This window comes from Mustela putorius, unplaced genomic scaffold (assembly GCF_011764305.1).
Source record: "Mustela putorius furo isolate JIRA1106 unplaced genomic scaffold, ASM1176430v1.1 tig00000921_pilon_pilon_pilon, whole genome shotgun sequence".
NCBI classification, from domain to species: domain Eukaryota; kingdom Metazoa; phylum Chordata; class Mammalia; order Carnivora; family Mustelidae; genus Mustela; species Mustela putorius.
This window is the reverse complement of record NW_025421517.1, coordinates 100,764-122,341: the sequence shown is the minus strand read 5'-3', so window position 1 is coordinate 122,341 and position 21,578 is coordinate 100,764. Positions and strand designations below refer to the sequence as shown.

Sequence of the window (21,578 nt, the reverse complement as noted above, 5' to 3'; positions counted from 1 at the left end):
ATAAAATCTTAAATAAATAAATAAATAAATAAATCATATAACTTAGCCTCAGTGAACAAATGCTATTAGGTAATATTAGTACTCAACTTACCATTTATGCATTTGTTCTCAGATAAACAAAAGTTGCATAACACATGATTAAATAACTCGGAACATCTGTGAATACTGGGTTAGGCAGCGTTTGCTGTGAAAAGCAAACCCAAACTCACAGTGCCATAATAGAGACCCATTTCACTTAACCAAGAATGGTTTTACTACTTTAGGAATGGTTTTACTTTATAGTGTAGATTTCCCAAGTATTCAAAAAGAAAGTATTTACAACCCATACATTTACGGTCAACTGATTTTTCACAAGGATACCAAAACCATTTAATGGGGGGAAAAACAGTCTTTTCGAGTGCGTACTACTGGGACAAGTGAATATCTACATGCAAAAGAATGAACTTGGAACAGCAACGTCACACATACACAAAAATATAACTCAAAATGGATCAAAGACTTAAATGTAAGAGTAAAAACTGTAACACTCAGAGAAAACAGGTGAAAATCTGTATGACTTTGGATCGGGAAAAGCTTTCTTAGACATGATACACAAAGCAATAAGAAATATTAGATAAGCTGAACTTGATCAAAATAAAAACTTTCGTGTGTCAAAGGACACTACGGAGAACGTGAAAAGACAACCCACAGAATGGGAGAGAGTATCTGCAAATCATTTGTCTGACAAGGACCTAATAACCAGGATATGCAAATATATTCTTAGAACTCAACAACAAAAAGAAAAATAACCTAATTTAAAAACAAGACAAAGACTTTTGAATAGACATTTCTCCAAAGATGATACACAGACGGTCAAGAGCACATGTCGGGATGTTCGACATCCTTAGTCATTGGGGAAATGCGAATCAAAAGCACATGCAGATGCCATGTCACACCCACTAGGACAACTATGGTAAAATAAGAAAAAGAAAAAGAAAAAAAGAAGAAGAAAAGTGCTGGCAAAAAGGCAGAGAAGCTGGAACCCTCCTGTATTGTCGGTGAGAATGTAAAATAGTGTGGCTAAGGCAGCAAACAGCTCGGTAGCTCCTCAAGAAGTTACACACGTACAATTACCCAGCAGTTCTACGTCTAGGGGTATGACACCGACAGAACTGACAACAGATGTTCCTGCCACAACCTGTACATGAATGTGCACAGCAGCGCTGCTCGTAACAGCCAAAAGAGTATATATACCCAACGTCCATCAACTGATGAATGGATACATAAAATGTGGAAGAGCCTCTTACACAACCATAAAAAGGAATAAACTGTTACATGCTACAACACGAGTGAAGTCTGAAAACATTCTACTCTCAGGTTAAAGGAAGCCAGACACAAAAGGTCACGTGTTATACAATTCCACTGATATGAGATGTTCCAGAAAAGGCAAATCCATAAAAACAGAAAGTAGATTCATGATTGCCAGGGAATAAGGGGAGGGGAGAATTGGAACTAAGAGGTTTATTTTTCGGGTGATGGAAGCATTCTGGAATTAGACAGAAGTGACGTATGTACCATATACACAGTAAATATACTAAAAACCAGAGAAGAGTACACTTTAAAATGGCAACTATTATGCTTTGTGAATTATATTTTGATGAAAAATGAAACAACTTAAATATCAACAAGTTAAAATGCTAGGATACATTAAAAAAAATCCAAAGTAACACTAATCACAGGAACAATGGAGTAGCTACATGAATTTCAGACAAAGCAGATTTCAGAGAAGGAAAATTATCAGGCATAAAGAGCAGCATTACATAATGATAAAGAAATCGACTGACCAAGAAGACACAATTATCCTTAACGTATGTGTGCCTGATCAACACAGGTGAGACACAACCTAACAGAACTGCAGGGAGAAATATACAATTACATTATCACAGCTGGTGACTTCAACACTTCTCCATCATTAATGGGCCGATCCAGCAGCAGGGCAACAAGGATCTGACAGATGTGGACATTCAGTCCAGACATGGCACACTTAACACCACCATCAATTACCGTACAACAGATGTACACAGACAATTTCACCCAGTAATAGTGCAACACACATTCTTCTTAAGCTCACATGGAACACTCATCAAGACAGAATAATTCTGGGCCACAAAACACAACAAATTTTTAAAAATAAAAATTATACCAAGTATGTTCTCAGACCACAATGGAATTAAAAATCAGTAACAGAAGATAGCTGAAGAAGTCCAAAATACATGGAGATTAAATGACACACTTCTAAATGACAGGAGACCAGTCTCAACAAAATACAATGTAGCAAAATGTGTGGAATGCTGCTTAAAGGGAAAATACAGTACTGAATGCAAATATTAGACAAAAAAAGATTAAAGTCAATAATCTTAGCTTCCATTTTAGGCAACAACAACAAAATCAAATCTAAAGTAAGGAGGGGATCCTGGGTGGTTCAGTTGGTTAATCATCTGCCTTTGGCTCAGGACATGGTCCTAGGGTCCTGGGACAGAGCCCTGCATCAGAGCTTCCTGCTCAGGGAGGCTCCTTCTCCGTCTCCCATTCCTCCTGCCTGTATTCCCTCTCTCACTGACTCTCTCTGTGTCAAATAAAATCATTAAAAAAAAAACCCTAAAGGAAGTAGAAAAAAATAAAAATTAGATCAGAAATCAATGTAATTAAAACCAGGAATTTTTTTTTTAAAGATTTTTATTTATTTATTTGCCAGACACAGAGGGAGAGAGAGCGAGCACAGGCAGACAAAGAGGCAGGCAGAGGCAGAGGGAGAAGCAGGCTCCCTGCCGAGCAAGGAGCCCGATGTGGGACTCGATCCCACGACCCTGGGATCATGACCTGAGCCGAAGGCAGCTGCTTAACCAACTGAGCCACCCAGGCGTCCCAGGAACTTTTTTTTAAATCAATAAACCCCAAGTCTGTTTCTTTGAAAATATCAATAAAACAGATACACCCTTAGCCAGGCAAACAAAGAAAAAAAGGTAGAAGACATAAATTACTAATATCAGATGAAAGAAGGGAGGGCTACTGCTAACAATCCCAATCACTGTAAATTCAAACAAACATTTATCGAATACTACACAATTCTCTAAAATCTCTTCCAGAAAGTAAAACTAGAAGGAATACTTCCTAAATCATTCTAGGAGATCATTATTACCCTGACACCAAAACCAATACTACAAGAAACTAGTATCTCTCATGAACACAGACCCAAAAATCTTCAACAAAAATTAGCAAATAAAAGCAAACACTATATTAAAAAATTATACACCAGGTTCATGTAGGATTTATTCCAGGTATGCAACATTAGAAAATGTTCAACATTAGAAAATCAATGTGATCCATCATATCAACAGAAAAAAAAAATCACATGATCATATCAATGAGGGGAGGAAAAAAAACATTTAACAAAATCCACACCTCTTCATTATTAACCCTCAGGAAACTAGGAATAGGAGGACTTCCTCAACTAGATAAAGAATATCTCCAAAAATCCACAGCTAACATGATATTAATACTGAGAAAATAGAAGACAGGGAATCAAGGCAAGGATGTCCCTCCTACTACTACTATTCAATACTATACTGGAAGGCCAAACTAATGAAATAAGTTAAGAAAAGGAAACAAAAGGTATACAACCTGGGAAAGAATAAAACTTTGTTCACAGATGACATGACTGTCTACAGAAAATACAAAGACTTCACACCCCACACCCTCCTGAAACTAGTCAAGTGATTATAGCAAGTCTGCACAATACACAGTTAAAATACAGATGTCAATTGCTTTCCAATGATGTATCAGACAAAGGGCCAGTATTCAAAATTTATAAAGAATTTATCAAACTCAACATCCAAAAAACAAAAAAATCCAGTCAAGAAATGGACAGAAGACATGAACAGACCAAAGAAGACATCCAGATGGCGAAGAGACACATGAAAAAGAGCTCCACATCACTCAGCATCAGGGAAATACAAATCAAAAACACAATGAGACACCACCTTACATCAGTCAAAATGGCTAAAATTAACAAGTCAGGAAACAACAGATGTTGACGAGGATGTGGAGAAAGGGGAATCCTCCTACACTGTTGGTGGGAATGCAACTCTGGAAAACAGTACGGAGGCTCCTCAAAAAGTTAAAAATGTAACAACCAACGACTTAGCAATTGCCCTATTAGATGTTTATCCAAAGTACACAAAGTGATTTGAAGGGGCAAAAGCACCCCGATGTTTATAGTCAAACTATTGAAAGAGCCCAGATGTCCATCAACAGATGAATGGATAAAGAAGATGTGGTATACACACACACACACACACACACATTACTCAGCCATCAAAAAGAACAAAATCTTGCCATTTGCAAGGACATGGATGGAACTAGAGGAAGACAAATACCATATAGTTTCAGTCACATGTGGAACTTAAGAAACAACAGATGAATATAGGAGAAGGGAAGGAAAAATAGAAACAGACAGGGAGGCAAATCACAAGAGACTTAACTACAGGAAACAAACTGAGGGTTACTGGAGAGGGGAAAGTTGGGGTAACTGGGTGAGGGGTATTAAGGAGGGCACTTGTTGGGATGAGCTCTGGGTGTTGTATGCAACCAATGAATCACGAAATTCTAACCATGAAACTAAAAGTACACTATATGTTAACGAGATTGAATTTTAATTAAATAATTTAAAAAGTCAATTGCTTTCGTATATACCAGCAATGTACAAGTGGAATTTGAAGTTAAAAACACAAGACCATTTACATTAGCATACCAAAAAAAATTAATACTTAGGTGCAAATCTAATGAAATATGCACAAGATCTATATGAGAAAAAGTATAAAATTCTGATGAAAGATAACAAGCAAGGTAAGATGTGAAGTGGAAAGAAAGTCCATAACTTGGGTAAGAACACTCAATACTGTTAAGAGGTCAGTTCTTGGAGGGAGGAGTCAAGATGGCGGAGAAGTAGCAAGCTGAGACTGCTTCAGCTAGCCGGAGATCAGCTAGATAGCTTATCTAAAGATTGCAAACACCTGAAAATCCATCGGCAGATCGAAGAGAAGAACAGCAATTCTGGAAACAGAAAAACAACCACTTTCTGAAAGGTAGGACCGGCGGAGAAGTGAATCCAAAGCGACGGGAAGATAGACCCCGGGGGGAGGGGCCGGCTCCCGGCAAGCGGCGGAGCAACCGCGCACAAAATCAGGACTTTTAAAAGTCTGTTCCGCTGAGGGACATCGCTCCAGAGGCTAAACCGGGGCGAAGCCCACGCGGGGTCAGCGTGGCCTCAGGTCCCGCAGGGTCACAGAAGGATCGGGGGTGTCTGAGTGTCGCAGAGCTTGCGGGTATTGGAACGGGAAAGCCGGCTACAGAGGCAGAGCCGACAGTAAGCTCGCAGCTCCGTGTTACCTTGAACCGGTCGCAGGCTCGGTGAGCTCGGAGCGCGGCCGGAGGTCAGGCAGACGGGAGTAACTGGGCGCTGTTCTCTGAGGGCGCACTGAGGAGTGGGGCCCTGGGCTCTCGGCTCCTCCGGGCCGGAGACCAGGAGGCCGCCATTTGTATTCCCGTCCTCTGGAACTCTATGGAAAGCGCTCAGGGAACAAAAGCTCCTGAAAGCAAACCCGAGCGGATTACTCACCCCGGCCCCGGGTAAGGGCGGTGTAATTCCGCCTGGGGCAGACACTTGAGAATCACTACAACAGGCCCCTCCCCCAGAAGATCAACAAGAAATCCAGCCGAGACCAAGTTCACCTACCAAGGAGTGCGGTTTCAATACCAAAGAGAGCAGCAGAATTCCAGAGGAGGAGAAAGCCAAGCACGGAACTCATGGCTTTTTTCCTGTGATTTTTTTTAGTCTTGCAGTTAATTTAATTTTTTCTTTTTCATTTTTTTTTTTTTCTCGCCTTCGGGTAAAATTTTTTTTTAACTGTTACCTTTTTCCTTTTTAACGATTTTTTACTAGTTTATCTAATATATATATATATATATATATATATATATATTTTTACATTTTTCTTAGGTGTTTTCTTTTTTTTTTTTTTTTCTTTTTTTTTTTTTTTTCATTTTTTTTTTTTTTTTTTTTTTTTTTTTTTTTTTTTTTTTTTTTTTTTTTTTTTTTTCTTTTTCTTTTTTTTTTTTTTTTTTCTTTTTTTTCTTTTCTTCCTTTTTGAACCTCTTTTTTATCCCCTTTCTCCCCACTCACGATTTTGGATCTCTTCTAATTTGGTTAAAGCATATTTTCCTGGGGTTGTTGCCACCCTTTTAGTATTTTACTTGCCCCTTCATTTACTCTTATCTGGACAAAATGACAAGACGTAAAAATTCAACACAAAAAAAAGAACAAGAGGCAGTACCGAAGGCTAGGGACCTAATCAATACAGACATCGGTAATATGTCAGATCTAGAGTTCAGAATGACAATTCTCAAGGTTCTAGCCGGGCTCGAAAAAGGCATGGAAGATATTAGAGAAACCCTCTCGAGAGATATAAAAGCCCTTTCTGGAGAAATAAAAGAACTAAAATCTAACCAAGTTGAAATAAAAAAAGCTATTAATGAGGTGCAATCAAAAATGTAGGCTCTAACTGCTAGTATAAATGAGGCAGAAGAAAGAATTAGTGATATAGAAGACCAAATGACAGAGAATAAAGAAGCTGAGCAAAAGAGGGACAAACAGCTACTGGACCACGAGGGGAGAATTCGAGAGATAAGTGACACCATAAGACGAAACAACATTAGAATAATTGGGATTCCAGAAGAAGAAGAAAGTGAGAGGGGAGCAGAAGGTATACTGGAGAGAATTATTGGGGAGAATTACCCCAATATGGCAAAGGGAACGAGCATCAAAATTCAGGAGGTTCAGAGAATGCCCCTCAAAATCAATAAGAATAGGCCCACACCCCGTCACCTAATAGTAAAATTTACAAGTCTCAATGACAAAGAGAAAATCCTGAAAGCAGCCCGGGAAAAGAAGTCTGTAACATACAATGGTAAAAATATTAGATTGGCAGCTGACTTATTCACAGAGACCTGGCAGGCCAGAAAGAGCTGGCATGATATTTTCAGAGCACTAAACGAGAAAAACATGCAGCCAAGAATACTATATCCAGCTAGGCTATCATTGAAAATAGAAGGAGAGATTAAAAGCTTCCAGGACAAACAACAACTGAAAGAATTTGCAAATACCAAACCAGCTCTACAGGAAATATTGAAAGGGGTCCTCTAAGCAAAGAGAGAGCCTACAAGTGGTAGATCAGAAAGGAACAGAGACCATATACAGTAACAGTCACCTTACAGGCAATACAATGGCACTAAATTCATATCTCTCAATAGTTACCCTGAATGTGAATGGGCTAAATGCCCCTGTCAAAAGACACAGGGTATCAGAATGGATAAAAAAACAAAACCCATCTATATGTTGCCTCCAAGAAACACATTTTAAGCCCGAAGACACCTCCAGATTTAAAGTGAGGGGGTGGAAAAGAAATTACCATGCTAATGGACATCAGAAGAAAGCAGGAGTGGCAATCCTTATATCAGATCAATTAGATTTTAAGCCTAAGACTATAATAAGAGATGAGGAAGGACACTATATCATACTCAAAGGGTCTGTCCAACAAGAAGATTTAACAATTTTAAATATCTATGCCCCCAGTGTGGGAGCAGCCAACTATATAAACCAATTAATAACAAAATCAAAGAAACACATCAACAGTAATACAATAATAGTAGGGGACGTTAACACTCCCCTCACTGAAATGGACAGGTCATCCAAGCTAAAGATCAGCAAGGAAATAAAGGCCTTAAATGACACACTGGACCAGATGGACATCACAGATATATTCAGAATATTTCATCCCAAAGCAACAGAATACACATTCTTCTCTAGTGCACATGGAACATTCTCCAGAATAGATCACATCCTCGGTCCTAAATCAGGACTCAACCAGTATCAAAAGATTGGGATCATTCCCTGCATATTTTCAGACCACAATGCTCTAAAGCTAGAACTCAACCACAAAAGGAAGTTTGGAAAGAACCCAAATACATGGAGACTAAACAGTATCCTTCTAAAGAATGAATGGGTCAACCGGGAAATTAAAGAAGAATTGAAAAAAATCATGGAAACAAATGATAATGAAAATACAACGGTTCAAAATCTGTGGGACACAACAAAGGCAGTCCTGAGAGGAAAATATATAGCGGTACAAGCCTTTCTCAAGAAACAAGAAAGGTCTCAGGTACACAACCTAACCCTACACCTAAAGGAGCTGGAGAAAGAACAAGAAAGAAACCCTAAGCCCAGCAGGAGAAGAGAAATCATAAAGATCAGAGCAGAAATCAATGAAATAGAAACCAAAAAAACAATAGAACAAATCAACGAAAGTAGGAGCTGGTTCTTTGAAAGAATTAATAAAATTGATAAACCCCTGGCCCGACTTATCAAAAAGAAAAGAGAAAGGACCCAAATAAATAAAATCATGAATGAAAGAGGAGAGATCACAACTAACACCAAAGAAATACAAACTATTATAAGAACATACTATGAGCAAATCTACGGCAATAAATTAGACAATCTGGAAGAAATGGATGCATTCCTAGAAACATATAAACTACCACAACTGAGCCAGGAAGAAATAGAAAGCCTGAACAGACCCATAACCAGTAAGGAGATTGAAACAGTCATTAAAAATCTCCAAACAAACAAAAGCCCAGGGCCAGACGGCTTCCCGGGGGAATTCTACCAAACATTTAAAGAAGAACTAATTCCTATTCTCCTAAAACTGTTCCAAAAAATAGAAATGGAAGGAAAACTTCCAAACTCATTTTATGAGGCCAGCATCACCTTGATCCCAAAACCAGACAAGGATCCCACCAAAAAAGAGAGCTATAGACCGATATCCTTGATGAACACAGATGCGAAAATACTCAACAAAATACTAGCCAATAGGATTCAACAGTACATTAAAAAGATTATTCACCACGACCAAGTGGGATTTATTCCAGGGCTGCAAGTTTGGTTCAACATCCGCAAATCAGTCAATGTGATACAACACATCAATAAAAGAAAGAACAAGAACCATATGATACTCTCAATAGATGCTGAAAAAGCATTTGACAAAGTACAACATCCCTTCCTGATCAAAACTCTTCAAAGTGTAGGGATAGAGGGCACATACCTCAATATCATCAAAGCCATCTATGAAAAACCCACCGCAAATATCATTCTCAATGGAGAAAAACTGAAAGCTTTTCCGCTAAGGTCAGGAACACGGCAGGGATGTCCATTATCACCACTGCTATTCAACATCGTACTAGAGGTCCTAGCCTCAGCAATAAGACAACAAAAGGAAATTAAAGGCATCCAATTCGGCATAGAAGAAGTCAAATTATCACTCTTCGCAGATGATATGATACTATATGTGGAAAACCCAAAAGACTCCACTCCAAAACTGCTAGAACTTATACAGGAATTCAGTAAAGTGTCAGGATATAAAATCAATGCACAGAAATCAGTTGCATTTCTCTACACCAACAGCAAGACAGAAGAAAGAGATATTAAGGAGTCAATCCCATTTACAATTGCATCCAAAACCATAAGATACCTAGGAATAAACCTAACCAAAGAGACACAGAATCTATACTCAGAAAACTATAAAGTACTCATGAAAGAAATTGAGGAAGACACAAAGAAATGGAAAAATGTTCCATGCTCCTGGATTGGAAGAATAAATATTGTGAAAATGTCTATGCTACCTAAAGCAATCTACACATTTAATGCAATTCCTATCAAAGTACCATCCATCTTTTTCAAAGAAATGGAACAAATAATTCTAAAATTTATATGGAACCAGAAAAGACCTCGAATAGCCAAAGGGATATTGAAAAAGAAAGCCAACGTTGGTGGCATCACAGTTCCGGACTTCAAGCTCTATTACAAAGCTGTCATCATCAAGACAGCATGGTACTGGCTCAAAAACAGACACATAGATCAATGGAACAGAATAGAGAGCCCAGAAATAGACCCTCAACTCTATGGTCAACTAATCTTCGACAAAGCAGGAAAGAATGTCCAATGGAAAAAAGACAGCCTTTTCAATAAATGGTGCTGGGAAAATTGGACAGCCACATGCAGAAAAATGAAATTGGACCATTTCCTTACACCACACACAAAAATAGACTCAAAATGGATGAAGGACCTCAATGTACGAAAGGAATCCATCAAAATCCTTGAGGAGAACACGGGCAGCAACCTCTTCGACCTCTGCCGCAGCAACATCTTCCTAGGAACAACGCAAAAGGCAAGGGAAGCAAGGGAAAAAATGAACTACTGGGATTTCATCAAGATCAAAAGCTTTTGCACAGCAAAGGAAACAGTTAACAAAATCAAAAGACAACTGACAGAATTGGAGAAGATATTTGCAAACGACATATCAGATAAAGGACTAGTGTCCAGAATCTATAAAGAACTTAGCAAACTCAACACCCAAAGAACAAATAATCCAATCAAGAAATGGGCAGAAGACATGAACAGACATTTCTGCAAAGAAGACATCCAGATGGCGAAGAGACACATGAAAAAGTGCTCCATATCACTCGGCATCAGGGAAATACAAATCAAAACCACAATGAGATATCACCTCACACCAGTCAGAATGGCTAAAATCAACAAGTCAGGAAATGACAGATGCTGGCGAGGATGCGGAGAAAGGGGAACCCTCCTACACTGTTGGTGGGAATGCAAGCTAGTGCAGCCACTCTGGAAAACAGCATGGAGGTTCCTCAAAATGTTGAAAATAGAACTGCCCTATGACCCAGCAATTGCACTATTGGGTATTTACCCTAAAGATACAAATGTAGTGATCCAAAGGGACACATGCACCCGAATGTTTATAGCAGCAATGTCCACAATAGCCAAACTATGGAAAGAACCTAGATGTCCATCAACAGATGAATGGATCAAGAAGATGTGGTATATATACACAATGGAATACTATGCAGCCATCAAAAGAAATGAAATCTTGCCATTTGCAACAACATGGATGGAACTAGAGCGTATCATGCTTAGCGAAATAAGTCAAGCAGAGAAAGACAACTATCATATGATCTCCCTGATATGAGGAAGATGTGATGCAACATGGAGGCTTAAGTGGGTAGAAGAAGAATAAATGAAACAAGATGGGATTGGGAGGGAGACAAACCATAAGTGACTCTTAATCTCACAAAACAAACTGAGGGTTGCCGGGGGGAGGGGGTTTGGGAGAAGGGGGTGGGATTATGGACATTGGGGAGGGTATGTGATTTGGTGAGTGCTGTGAAGTGTGTAAACCTGGTGATTCACAGACCTGTACCCCTGGGGATAAAAATATATGTTTATAAAAAATAAAAAATTTAAAAAAAATTAAAAAAAAAAAAAAAAGAGGTCAGTTCTTCCCAAACTGATCGACAGACTCAATGCAATCCCAATCAAAATGCCAGGAAGTTATTCTGTGGATACCAACATGTTGACTCTAAAATTTGGATGGAAAACTGGAAAACCAAGAGTCCCAGAGTAGTCAACAAAATATTAAAGAGTGGGGAAAAAAGGAAATTGAGGATTGCCACCACCCAATCTCAAGACTTACTATTAAAGCTATAGTGATTAAGACAGAAGGTGCCTGGCAAAAGAGACAGGTGCTTCGAACAGAGTGGAGAGCCCAGAAAAACATCCACACACACAGGCAAAGGCAACTCAATGGCAAGGACAGTCTTCAACAAATGGAACCGAACAATGGGACATTGATAAGAAAAAACAAACAAATGAAAAGAATAAAAACAAACTTTTCACACCTTTCACAAAACCTAAACGTAAAATGCAAAACTTCTTAAAGATGACAAAAGAAAAAATGTAGGGATCCTTGGATTTGGCAATGACTTTTCAGATATAAAACCAAAAGCATGATCTACGAAACAAAAAAAATTGATGAGAGGGACTTTGTTAAAATTAAACTTCTCTGTAAAAGACACTGTTAAGAGAATGAAAAGACGGGATGCCTGGGTGGCTCAGTTGGTTAAGCAGCTGCCTTTGGCTCCTGTCATGATCCCAGCGTCCTAGGATGGAGTCCTGCATCGGGATCCTTGCTCCGCAGGGAGCCTGCTTCACCCTCTGACTCTGCCTTCCACTCTGTCTGCCTGTGCTCACTCTCGCTCGCTCTCTCTCTGACAAATAAATAAATAAAATCTTAAAAATAAAAAAAAAAAGAGAGAGAATGAAAAGACCAGTCACAGAGTAGAGAAAATATCTGCAATACACATCCATGGTAAAGGACTTAAAATAAGAAATATAATATAAAGATGTCTTAGTAGCAACAAGAAATCAAACCTAATTTAAAAATGTGAAAAGAGCGGTGGCTGGGAAACCCAGTCAGTTAAGCATCTGCCTTTAGCTCAGGTCCTGGGACTGAACCCCACACTGGGCCCCCGGCTCAGCGAGGAGCCTGCTTTTTTCCCTCTCCTGCTGCCTGCTGCTACCTCTCCGTGTGCTTGTGCTGTTAATAAATAAATAGAATCTTTAAAACAGAAAAAAAAAAGGATCTGAAAAGATGCTCAACTTTGTATGTCATTAAGAAATTGCAAATTTAAACTAGGTACTATTACATATCACGTAGAATATAAAAAATCCAAAGCACTAGTAATACCAAATGCTAGCAAGGATGTGGGACAACCGAACACTCATTCACTGTTTGGTCAGAATGCAAAATGGGGGGCACTGTGTGAGACAGCTTGGCAGTTTCTCACAGAACTAAACACATTCTCACTATAAGATCAGTAATTGTGCTCCTTTGTATTTACCCAAAAGAGCTTAAAACTAGTGTCCACACAAAAACCTGCACACGAATGTTTACAGCAGCTTTATTCTCTGAAGCGCCAAAACTTGGAAGCAATCCAATCTCCTTAAGTAGGTGAACAGGTACACTGTGCCACACCCACACAACGGATTATTTGACAATTAAAAGATGAATTATTAAGCCACAAGACTTCGAAGAACCTTAAATGCATATTGTTAAGTGAAAGACCATTCTCAAAGGCTAAATACTACATGATTCCAACTCTATGGCATTCTGGAAAAGGTAAAAATTAACCAACATTATTTATTTTTATTTATTTTTTAGGTCATCTCTATACCCAATGTGGTGGATAGAACTCACAACCCCGAGATCAAGAGTCAGATGCCCTAGCAGCTAAGCGATCCAGGTGCCTCTGAAAAGGTAAAACTCTAGACAGTAAAAACATCCCGGGCTGAGGAGTGAGCGAGGAGGGTGCAGAGAGAGGAGAAGAAACAAATAGATGAGGTACAGGGTTTTTCAAGGCAATGAAACTAGGCTGTAAGATACCAACAGTAGGTAAATAACATTATACATTTGTCAAAACCCACAGAACTTTAGAAAGAGGAGTGAACCCTAATGTAAACCATGGATTATTAATTAATACTGTATCAATTGCTGGTTCATCAGTTGTAACACATGTACCACAACAATGTAATACATTAATAATAGGAGATAGTGAAGTTAGAAGAAAAATATCTTCTCTTTGTACTCAGGGGTATTTCCTATCTGAACCCAGTTAAAGTACAAATCCCCCAAAAGGCCAGAAGTTGGGAGATCACAAGAGGTGTTGGAACACAGGAAAATAAATGAGCAAACCAGACAAGCTGCAGGTAATTAAGAACCATTAACCATGAGAGAAGCAGTGACATCACTCAAAATTAAAACCAAGTAGAGTTTAAAAGTTTAGCTACTTTACTAACTAGCTGCAATCAGGGATGGCAAACAAAGACTAATTCAAAGTAACCTGGGAATTAATCATTTAAAACTTACCAATAATCTGAAATTAGTAGCTTTAATGCTATGAAAATTACATGGAATTTGGAAAGATTGAAGTTCTCTAAACTGCCAAGAAGTAAAACACTCCTTCCCAGATACATGGACTTATAAAATCACTATATACTATCTCCACGAGAAGCAGAATCCCCCAGAACCATCACTCTGTAATGATGAGAAGTACTAAGAGGGCATATGAAATTTATGAGCTCTGCCCTGAAACATGTCCCATTTCATCGAGACAAAAAACCAAAATAGTTAAGCACTAATCTGCACACTACATAGGGGTTGAAAGACATAGAAAGTTTGTGTGAGCTCACGTATGTGTGTGTTTCCAACCATTTTTGAAAAACAATGGACAACAGAGATGAATAAATGTCCCTGTATATCCCATAAATATTCCTCAAATATTTATCATGCAACTCCAGCTCTGCTCTAAGACCTGGAGACACAGTCATGAAAAGAAAAGACAAGGTCTCTGCTTTTAAGGAGCAGATATTCTAATGCAGAAATGAGAAAATAAATATGTAAACAAACATTATATTAATGAACAGTGATCAAATAGTGATTAATGAATAGTGATCACAGCTAAAAAGAAAACAGGACATAGTAAAGGTCTGAGTGACAAATGGGATGTATTTTAACTTGGATGAACCAGGAAATATAGAACAATGAGTTGAATCCAAATGACACAAAGGAGCTAGCCACAGGAAGTGTGGGAAGAGTGTTCCCACCCAAGGTATCAGCATGTATACAAAAATGTCCTTGGAGCTCTTCCCTCCAGCCCCTGCTCTCAAATCTCTGACCCAGCTAGGTGGGGACATAATCTAGGACTTGTGTCTTCCAAAACTCATTCTAAATCTTTGTTCGGTGACTAAATTATTCAAGCTTGAGAAATTAAAAACATATGCTAACAAGATCTTCCCACCATCTACAGAGAGATCATCTTAAAAGCATCATGAAATAGTAACACTGAAATTCTAAAAAAACTTCTGTTCTAACATTTTAATCAATTTTATATCAAACTCCTTTGTTGAATTTATATACCCATTTGACATATTTATGAAGAGACAAAAAAAAAAAAAACAACCTACATTCCGTAAATGTATTTATCCATCTAACAAATATTTGAGTACCTAATTACACTCTGTTCCAGCTGATGTCTTCTCTTTATCTCTTTTTTCCCCTCAATTTAACACCAATCATAATCTATGTAGGCTTTTAGTTCACTTTTCAAAATTAATTTCTTGAGCTATTTAAAGGAATTATCCAGTGCTAGAGTTCTCGACACTGGTCACACATTAGAATCACTTAAGGAACTTTTTTTTTTAAGATTTTATTTATTTATTTGACACACAGAGAGATCACAAGTAGGCAGAGAGGGAGGGAATCATGCTCCATGCTGAGCAGAGTGTCCCATGCAGGGCTCGATCCCAGGACCCTGAGACCATGACCTGAGCTGAAGACAGAAGCTTAACTCTCTGAGCCACTAAGGCAGCCCCTCACCTGAGGAACTTAAAAACAAAAAGCCCAAAGGGTACCTGGCTCATTCAGTCACTGGAGCGTGCAGGTATTGATCTCAGGGTTGTGAGTTCAAGTCCCATGTTGGGTATAGAGATTACTTAAAAAAAAAAAAAAAGAAAGAAAGAAAGAGCCCAAGCCCCAGTTTGTGATTAATTTGTTTAAATGTTTCAAGAAATTTGATGCTAAATGTTGTAAGACTAGTTAAATAACAAAAAGATATATTTACATAATTCTTGCTCTCAAATTTTGAACAAAGAACTTACTAATAATCAATAACTTAGTAGGCCAACATTTTATTTAAATAAGTTTTATGGTACTACAAAGAGTGAATTAGAAAATCAAAGCAAGGAGAAATGGGCATGGTGTGAACATGGGGAAGCAAGAGAAAGCAAGAAAGTATGTGATCGGGAAGCGAATGCTTAGCTCTGAGATCCTTCTCTGAGAGAAGGAGAGATTAAAACCTAAAAAGAAAGAAAAGAAGGATCCCATGCACTCAAGGAAAGAGAAGTCCCCCAACATCCCTCCTGCTTTTTCCAATATAAACAAACAGCTGGGCCGACTTACCACATCCTGGTTGGTACCGACTTTATCAACTTTTCTATTTAAGCCAAACTTGACCGGTCAATGATGGACGGGCTGTGTGCCAAGTGTACCAGTTGTACAACTGACTGTGTAATGGCTGAAACTGAGAAACCGGGGTGAAAGTATCAAGAGGCTCTAAGGATTGCGAAAGAGCCAATATTCAAACGATTACCACGTACACACAAGACAAACTATGCAGATGACTGCTCAGTACGGAAGAAATTCAGAGTGTTACACTGTGGCATCAGCTGATCCAGACCCAGAGGATTGCTGGAGTTCCCATCATGGACATCTCTAACCATATAGACGACACTGAGCAAATGCCAGATGAGGATGGAGCCCCTCATTCCTATGTCTTAATAGAGTTCCTCAGCTCTCCTTTACCAACTTTTCCTGTTGCCAGTTCATACAAGCAATTCTCCTTACCCAGTTCCTCTGTTCTGAGCTATGGCTAAAGACACTCATTTTTTTATGTTTTGAAACTGATTATCTTGTACCATTTTACTTTTTGTTGCATCTTTTTATAAATCAGATGACTGCTCACAAGACCAAAAAAAAAAAAAGGAATGGAAAGGAAAGATCAAAAGGGAGGACAACAACAACAAAAAAAAACAGTTCTTTTTTGCCGGGAACCCTTCTTACAAGTGCCAATCAGATAAACTATATCTGATGTGACATCGTCACAACTCCTCTATCATCAGGGAAAGTAGTTCACATAAGAAAATTTCTCTATAAAATGAATTCCACGCTTACATTCCATATTTGGCTAATTAGAATTTCATTACGATGTCTGTCTCAAACTGATGCAGAAGAGAATGGAATCTTGTCATCAAGACGTGACATCGAACTAAGAACCCACAGGGTTCTTAAGGAATCTGCCTAACCTGCTGATAGGTGGTCATGAAGCTGCACAAAAGGTCATCTAGGGAAAGAAAGGAACACGGGGCTGAGCCCATAATTAGCATTCAGTGACTACCAGGAGCATGACTTTGCACAGGAGACACATCAGAGAGGTAGAAGAAAGACAGGAAGCAATGCAGAGCATTTGGTCTACTGCGATGTCGAGTAAGGAGACAGAGAAAGGTCGGGTGTGCTGACTTAGAAACAGTTTTGGTAAGAACTCTTTAGTGGAACGACAGGGCCTGAAGGGTGGAAGGTGGGAAAGTCAAGTCAACCCCTGAGCACTGGCTGTGATGCACGACAGTGACAGGGCAATACCTAGAGGTGGGGCAGTCAAGTGGGAGAGATCAAACAGGAGCGCATGATGGGAAGGAGTGCAGGGGAGAGGATCCTCGCAGGCTCCTGGAAGGGCGGGAGGGCATGGACTCTGAGCCAGAGTGGAGACTGAACCCGAGGAGGAAGGAGAGCCCCTCCCCGTACCAGGCGAGGAGGAGAAGGGGACAAATACAAGAATGGGATCATGATCAGCAGGATGGAGGAGGTCCCGTGGGATGGCTGCTAATTTTTCTGTATGAATGGAGATGAAGTCATATGTTGAGATGGAAGAGGAAGGCTACATGTGATGTCAATAGCACACCCATGTAAATGGTCTAATTTATCTGTTATGCCACTTTCTCCCCCTACTACCAATACCTTATGTCCTGCTCATCTATTATTTGGCTGTCAACCCAAAGGATTTTCGTATTTCTAAGCCGACAAAGTATGATGTTGCCAGTGCCTCTGCCCCAGGTGACCCTTCCCCATCTGCCATTCCTGCACTTTGATCACCTACCTCTTTTGCATACCTTTCCCCTTCTATTTCTCATTAGATCTCATAAACATGACTTTTTAAGTAGTCTCTTGCCACCAGGCAGCTCGAACTCAACAGATATGACCATGCAACTTCCTGCTGTAAACCTGACTGCAGCTCTACCGTGAAGACTGCATCAACATGGACCCCTCAATGTATGCAGTGTCTAAGGTGCAACCCGCAGCCCCACCCCATCTCCCTTTCTACCATCCCAGTCTCATTCCAAAATGTGCCAAACAAGACACCTATGTAGAAATACAACCCCGACAGCAAGCTCTCCACTCATTTCTGCCTCGGAACTGTAACTTAACATCTCTCTGATGGAAACACAAATTGCATATAACCCTTATCTCCAGCTCCCACATAGAAGATCAATACCACTTTACACAGAACAGCTGTTCCATGTATTTTCCTTCTATGTATGAAGGGGTCACGTTCATTAACACTACAAATTGTACATTATATTCAGAAATGTCTTTCAATGAGCCTTGAAAGAATATGGAATTGCTGGCATTCTAGCCACTTTCCCAGTTTGCTATCTTCCCACCTCTAAGTCCTACTTTAGAACTGCTATTTTGAGATTTCTATTTTCCAAAGCTGCTTTGACCAAAGGCATTGTCAGCTCAGAGTGAGAAAGATGGTGGGGCGAGGAAGTGCGAGAAAATGCTAGTGTTAGGCCCAAAGAAAGCCTGACGAAGTCCAAAGACAGACAAGCTAAAGAGACTTCCGAGCTTTGAGGTTCTTTAAGTCTGTGTGTGTGCCTTTTCTTCTTCCAATGACCTCTCTCCTCATCACGTGTCCTTCGTTAACAAAAGGTTTCTGGATCCGAGAATTCACTCTGTGCTCTCCTTCAGACACTCCATTCACTTTACACCTTTTATTACAGTGGCTTAACATCACCATACAAGAACAAGAGTACAATATACCTTCGTCTAGACATCCCTACATATTAAAAATGATATGGCCACACCGCAGAGGATCCAGACATAAGCACTTTTAAAGCCAGAGTTTGGGAGATGTGATCTGAATGCAAGTATCAAAAAGGAACTAGCTGGTTAACCCAAAAAAGAAAAAAACATATTGTGACTTGAAGCCATAAAAAAGTAAGAAATTCAAACTCTTTTCAGAATTTTAGGTACCTACAGAGCCAAAACTTTTTAACACTGAAACCAGCTACTAAATCCCAATCCTTAGAAATTAAACATATACGTTTTGATAGTTTAAGTACAGACCCAGAGGGATACAGAAAACAGATCAAGCTCCTCCTGGCTCTGATTCAAACCTTGGGGCATTTTCAAGGCTATGTCTGATGAACCTTTCCTGTCAGTAAAGTCTTTTCAGTTTAAATTTCTATTCTGTAAGTTTATGTCCTACAGTTATCTGCTGCCAGCTTCAGGCTGACCTCACCAAGAGAAGTAGGGCAACTTTAGAAAAGGAGCTTGGTATGCTTTGTAGTACTGGACCAGAACCAGTAAGGACAGTACAGCCTTTCAGATTTCTCATTCAGGGAGCTTAAGACGAAAGTCAGGCATAAACGTTAGGTTAAGTGCCTTTTTGACCCGATTCCTGGTAAGTACGTGTGTTCAGAGATGTGTTCAACGCACAGTCGCTCAGCTTCTAGGCACAAGGCACTGGGAGGCTTCTGTCAGGCCGGGGGAGCGGCGTCTGACTGTGCCGCACGGTACCAGACGCGGGTCCTACGGTCTGGGGCTTTTACGGTTAGCTCAAAACCACTTGCCCTGAACTTTCAGGCCTTTTCATTCAATGTGCACGATTTCACAGGAGTGCTTTCTCCAGGCTGCACCTAGCCCACCCGAGGCCAAGAGACTCACTGCGAAGTGCAGTGAGGTCCCCGCCGAGGACCCGTCAGGGGCGGGGACATCCCAGGAAGCCCGCAGGAGAAGCCCGAGGAGAGGCCCCGGAGGGCCAAGGAGGGCAGGCCACCCACGGCCCGGCTCCGGGGAGCAGAGCCCAGCCGTGCACCTTCATGAACTCGTCCTTGTCGAAGCAGAGCGTGTCCGGCCCCTTGGGCAGGTTCATCTTACTTCTCTCCATCCCGCCGGCCGCCGCCTCTCAGCACCAACACTCGAGCGAGGAGGAAAGGTAGGAGGGTGCGCTGAAGCCGTGGCATTTCCACCGCACAGAAGGCACCGCTTGCTCCAACATGGCAGCGCCCCCGCCCGGCCAATGAAAGAGGACGCCACAGGCTCGCCTCCGCCTGCCTCCGCCAAGAGAGGCGCGCGGGCCACTGCCATGGAGCCAGCAGGTGGTCCTGCCCCCGAGCGGCGGAGGGCGACACTACAACCTCGCCTACGTTTCTGCAGGGCAGCCCCGCTGCTGTTGATGCCGGGTGAGCGGGAGAAGGGAGGGCGGGGATGGTCAGGGGCGCTCCCTCCCCACCTCGCCCTTTCCCTCTGAAAATCGGCCTGCGAACCTCTTCCAGGACCTTCTCCCGAGATTGTCCCGCGGGAAGCATAGCCGTGGCGGGATGCTGGCCCTTTACTTCTGCGGCCGGTTGTCCAGAGAGGGGGGCGCGTCCGGGTGACAGGCCTCCAGTCCTGGGCGCCGCCGCTGCAGCCACCGGGGCGCGGAGGCCTCTGTGGGAACCCGGCTTCCGCCCTTAGCCCCGGCACCCACCCGCGAGCGTGGCTTCTCCCCCGCTGAGCTTGGCTCCAGCGATCTCTAGGGAGGAAGGTGGTCAGCTGGCAGCCTCGGGTCGTCTGGGCAGCGCCCAGCTCCACTTCAGCTCAGCTGGGGGGCGGCCACAAGTTTGGGTTCTCAGAGCTCTTAAAGAATCACTTCGCTACTGGCCCGCCGACAAAACGCAGCTGACAAGTAGATGTGCGAGCATGTTTATGTCCAGTCCGCTCTAGACTAATGGGCGGAATCGTGTGTTTGTGGCTAGCGTTGGTTCGATCGCCACACCTGCCCCCAATTTCCGAGACCCTCTCCTCCTCCTGCCATCCACCCCACATTTATTTTGAGATTTTTCTTTCCTCTTCCCTTGCTCTTTCTCCCACTGTCCTCCCCTTTAGTGGGAATGTCATGGTCAAATGATGATTCATTTCTCTTTTTTTTCTCCGTGAGACTCTGACAGCTCAAACCACAGATCTCACCCGTGCCCTTCAGGCTGCAGCTTTGCTGTAATAGCGGAGGACTGGGCTGCCCCTCCCAATGCTGTGATCTCCCAGAGATAGCAGGAGCAGTCCTTAGAAAGGGATGGCTTACTGTGAGTCTTGCATTCGAGTCACTCCAAACGGGAAACTGGTCACTTTTTTTTTTTTAAACGTGAGTACAGGGACGCCTGGATGGCTCACTTGGTTAAGCAGCTGCCTTCGGCTCAGGTCATGATAACAGGGTCCTCAGATCGAGTCCCACATCAGGCTCCTTGCTCAGCAGGGAGCCTGTTTCTCCCTCTGCCTTTGCCTGCCATTCTGTCTGCCTGTGCTCTCTCTCTCTGATAAATAAATAAATAAAAATTTTTAAAACCTGAGTACAGAATCTGAAACAATACATTCCCTAGCAGTGGGCCTGGCAAGGCCTTGTTTAGGAAAACGTTCGCAGTCAATATCCAGAGACTATGACAGGTAGGATGAGAGCTGGAATCTTATTTGGAGAATCAGAATAAATTGCCAGGGGAGCAACTATGAAAGTGCATTCTATGCCCTGTTGTGGTCATTTGGATACAGGGAATGAAAGCCTCATTATTTGGTCTTTGTTTGTTTACTCTTATTATGAAAATTCTCAAGCATACACCAAAGTGTGTAGAGCAGAAGGATCCCGGCCCTTCCGAGTACTTATCACTCTGCTTCCCCAACTGTTTCATAGGCCCTCCTCCTTCTACTGCC

The 21,578-nt window shown here is 41.2% G+C and overlaps 1 protein-coding gene across 3 annotated transcripts in view; it reads right to left on the bottom strand.

Moving 5' to 3' along the window:
- LOC123393634 (conserved oligomeric Golgi complex subunit 2-like) overlaps positions 1-19,912 on the bottom strand; it is a 49,949-nt gene extending 30,037 nt beyond the window's left edge. For 2 of the 3 annotated variants that reach the window (XM_045086236.1, XM_045086248.1), the window contains exon 1: positions 19,714-19,912. The gene's annotated coding sequence lies outside the window, so the exon portion shown is untranslated. The remainder of the gene's footprint in view (positions 1-19,713) is intronic. The other variant, XM_045086237.1, reaches the window with a different exon arrangement.
- Positions 19,913-21,578: the final 1,666 nt, after the last annotated feature.